The sequence below is a fragment of the Haliotis rubra genome, unplaced genomic scaffold, assembly GCF_003918875.1.
Source record: "Haliotis rubra isolate DU_JTF1 unplaced genomic scaffold, ASM391887v1 Scf817, whole genome shotgun sequence".
Lineage (NCBI taxonomy): Eukaryota > Metazoa > Mollusca > Gastropoda > Lepetellida > Haliotidae > Haliotis > Haliotis rubra.
In genome coordinates, this window is record NW_025767543.1 from 67,671 (window position 1) to 72,185 (window position 4,515).

The 4,515-nt window shown below is 39.1% G+C and overlaps 1 long non-coding RNA gene across 1 annotated transcript; it reads left to right on the forward strand.

The window, feature by feature from the left end:
* Positions 1–339: 339 nt before the first annotated feature.
* On the forward strand, positions 340–1,622 carry LOC124261931. The gene is made up of 3 exons (XR_006894469.1): positions 340–767; positions 862–1,074; positions 1,379–1,622. It is a non-coding gene; the product is annotated as an uncharacterized LOC124261931 (long non-coding RNA).
* Positions 1,623–4,515: the final 2,893 nt, after the last annotated feature.

A 4,515-nucleotide genomic window follows, 5' to 3' on the forward strand; every position in this document is an offset into this window, starting at 1 on the left:
CAGAAATAAGATGGCACAAACTATCCCTCAAATTCTCTCTATGGGTTGTTTTCGGCATTGCAGTCAAGTTTACAAGGAAAAGGTCAAAATCTAAACATTTTTTAGGATAATGAATTTACAGCAGCCAGAAATAGTTTAGATGCAAGCATGAGGCGCCTTTCTCAATGTGGTTTGGGAGCTGCAAGTAGGAAGAAAACGGACGCCATTTCGACAGAGGAGGAGGAGTGTTTGTGGGAGCGAGGCAGTCTTGGAGAGGACAATCCAGCACAACTTTTGGATACAGCACTGTATCTTACAGGTATGTTTTAGAATGATTTCAGCATAGCAGTTAACATTTTGAAGTGCATGTTTAACCATCGAACAGTCTACATGTTATTCACTGCATTATAAAGAAATGCCGGTAAAATGCACAAACACTTTAGATGTCTTTGTTTTTAGTTTGGCGATCGTTCATTATCCTAGCTAGTATGCAGGTGCTCCGTATCTAAAAAGTAAGTTTATGTTCTACTTGTTTCAGGCCTTCATTTTGCTGTGAGGGAAGGCAAGGAACACCGAGATTTAAGATTGTGGAACAACCCCCAAATCACTGGCCCACATTTTGATGCGCGAGGACATAGTTGCTGTTTGTTGTATAAAGAGGATAGCAGTAAAACGAATCAAGGCGGCATCAACGACCGAAACACTACACCAAAGGAAGTGCAGGAATATGAAAACCGACACAAAGATTGATGTTTCGTCAGGCTGTTTCAGAAGTACAAGTCTCTGTGGTAGGTAATCTTGATTCATCAAAACCCTTGCATGCTGACATTTATGATAATTGAAATATAGGTTGAGACTAATTTTGAATCTGTCATGTTCCAGCACTGCCGGAAAGGACACTGACATCTTTTGCTTTAAACCAGTCACTAAACCAACTCCTGCCAATTGGTTCACGAAATATCCAGTGGGGCACAACACCCTACAGGGCAGTATCAAGCGATTATGTGAAGCAAGTGGGATAAGAGGCAAAACCAATTATTCCCTGCGAGCTACGGCGGCCACGCGACTATTCCAGGCTAACGTGCAATGTAACAGGTTCGTTACTAACATTTGTAACTACTATAGCGGACCATGTGATCCTTTTGCAAGAATCTGATACCAAACATTGGTCCTCTTCATCACTTTTGTAGTCAAATATATGTGTCAATTGCAATCGATTTTTCTCTTTGGAAATATTGTCAGCTATAAACTCTGGCTATGCATTAGTATAGTAAAATAATTTATTGCTAACGATGTGGATGATAAAACAATGTATTTTACATGCTTAGAATATACAAAACCCCGTAGAGAAACGTAAACCTCGTAAACTTGTTCTTAAAGGTATATCCATTGCTTACAGGACACCGAAGCGAGGCCGTAAGGACCTATAAGCATCTGTCTGACGAGCAACAAGAGGTTGTGTCGACTAGCCTTACACAAACGACACGCACAACGTCCAACACCACGCCCACTGACCCGGTTGAAGCTAAGGCGGAATCCGAAGTTGGCCCCGAGGACAGAAATGCTCCCGGTGTTCATACAATGTCCATTCTTGCCAAACATGTTACCAACTTTAACTTTCACTAAATAAATTCTGAAATTCTGTTTTGTTTTCCTTTCAAGGAGAAAGTATACTGTACAGGTCACGAGGTGATATCCCGGGGATTTCCATGCAACACACCAACTTAAAAGACAATAGGATGACGTCACATGAGGTTTATAAACTGCGATTAAAAATAGTATTAAGTTTAAATTTACTTTAATTGTTTTGGCACTTAAATACCTTCTCAGGAGGACAATAATTTTTCAGTACTTTATCCCCCTTCGAGGATACAGCAACAAACAACTACCAATCATAAAATATTTATCTATTTACACAACATTAATCAAAATTTATCTAAAACCTCTTTTAAAAATGCAATAATTAAATGATAATTCAACCTAAAAAGATCCTTCAATGTTTTGACATTGAAATATTTATCCCTTGTGATGGAAACTATATTCTTCTAAATGTTTCTACTCATTCCTGTGGCAATCTAGTTATTCTACTGTTAATTGATGACAGGTTTCTTATTCTAAATGTAGTTTAATATTTATTTTCAAGTTCTCGTCACGATATGGCTGAAATATTACAGATGTGACGTTAAGTTTTAACTCACTCACTGAAGTAGATTGTTTTCCAACACGTTACTGAAATTGTCTGAATACACCGATCCCGTATAAGTAAACCGCGTTGATGGAAACTATGAAAATTCAAATGAAAGTTGAACTGTTAGAAACATATGCAATATATCAAACATCATCCTCGATAATCTCCAGGGTATACGTTACGATCACTCTCCACTATACCCTGGATGCATCCACGGCTTTACTGGCTTTTTATCCAATCAGGTGTCTACGCTGGGAAGTTGAGCGAACCAATGACAGCTCACTTTCGCTTCTTAAACTATCTAACCGTTTAAACGTTGCAACACAATTGATGCAGAGGTACTCTGAAAGGGGTAGAAGGAGTTCTTTTATATATTTTTTGTAAAGTTTCAGATCTGTCAATTTGTCTGTATGATTTCCCCAAAACATATGAGTGGCACTGCGAACAAACCTTCGCGACTGCGACCGCTATCTTTGTTGACACTGGCAAGCTCGGATGTAACAGCGGCTTAGCTGATTGGCTACTGTGAGAATGTGGAGCCAGCAAAGGGAGGTAATATAATTATCGGGCCAAGCCGTGGATGCATCCAGGGTATAGTGGAGAGTGATCGTAACGTATACCCTGGACATTATCGAGGATGATCAAACATTTGAAAAACGTTAAACCACAATAACTAGATGGTATCGGGTCTCTCACATTTCATTAGTTTTAACATGAGTTCCATGTAGTTGATGTTTGGTGTTTAACGCTTCACTCAGCAATATTCCATATAGCGGAGGCCGGTAAATAATCGAGTCTGGACCAGACAATACAGTGATCAACAGCATGAGCATCATACGATGACGTGTCAACCAAGTCAGCGAGCCTGACCACCCGATCCCGTTAGTCGCCTCTTACAAGCATAGGTTACTGAAGACCAATTCTAACCCGGATCTTCACGGGTTACCAGTTATAAGATTGTGATATAAGGTTTATCTAGACATGGATAGTCTGACGCAGATTTTAGAGAATAATCTGGATCGATTATCTGCCGAAACAGACTGTATTGATTCAAAGGCATACTACTGGTAGAAACATGAAACAGTGAAACCCCGTGAGTCCCCGGAAGCAATACAGGTCCGTTGCGTTATCACGGAATGGGTCTATATATGAAAACATGTGTCATTCATTCCAAACTTTGTAAAACAATTCCAACGAAATCCATTGGCGCAAAAGAAAACGAATTTAAACACTGTAAATTACACTGTAACTGTTTCACAAGTGCCCTAACCACTGGCATATGATTTTATCACTCGCTTTGGCCACCATATGATTGGTTCTAAAAATGTCAACATATAACTCAATCTTTGATGCTTCGTATGAAACAAGAGACGATCAATTATGAAAATAGAATATTTAATATTTAAGCTCTAAACATTTGCATGTGCCAATCTGTTAAGGTTTCCTGTTGCGGAGAAAACAATTTCAGATCGCATTGTATTACATCCATATATATGTCAAAAATAGCGTTTCCGTTATTAAAGTACTGTCGGAAGTAGAAAAAAAATGTTTTTAGGCTGTTGCTCTGTATCCCTAAAATGGACATAATTGCAAATAGGATATGTCGAAATAACCCACTTCGGCCTAACTTGGCATTCAGTGGGATGCGTAATAGGATATCCAGAAAAGCATGTTTACTCGTAAAATCGGGCAAAACTTAGAAAAAATACCTGTAGCTGCTGAAAACAATAGATCAGACTATAGATGGCAATTAGGTCGCTCAGCCAGGTATGACGACGGACTGTCGACTCACCTGGCATGAAATGCATGTGCTGCCTACAGGCACAAGGGGTCATCTCAAAGATAGTTTGTGCTTTTTCATGTGTGTTGACTATGCCTCATCTATTGATTAACATCGTATGTGTCTTTCTTTCATTACGTTTATGTTAAGATATGTAAAAGAGTTTGATACCTGATAACCATAGAAACGCATCGTATTAAATGTCTCAAAATATATAGGTGGCATGACCTCCCGATCGTGAAGATCGACAGGACTGGATGTTATTTATAAATTGTTGTGACATGCCGTGTACTTCCCAAGTATAATTGCCCTAAAGGATGATCTCATCTTAGCTGATATCTCTATCCCCCAGCCCGACCCCAACGATCGTCTGCGACACCCGTCCAGGTTTTGCTTTTGAGACGAACCCTCCTATCTGTTTCTTTTTATAGTGACAGCGAGACTCTATGTAGCTACATCCTTAATAGTTTCAGCATGAAAGTTATTATTTTTTACGCCAGCTATTGTTTATAATGAAGCTACGTCTTATTTCAAATTGGGCATTTAAAAACTGTCCTTTGTGATACAA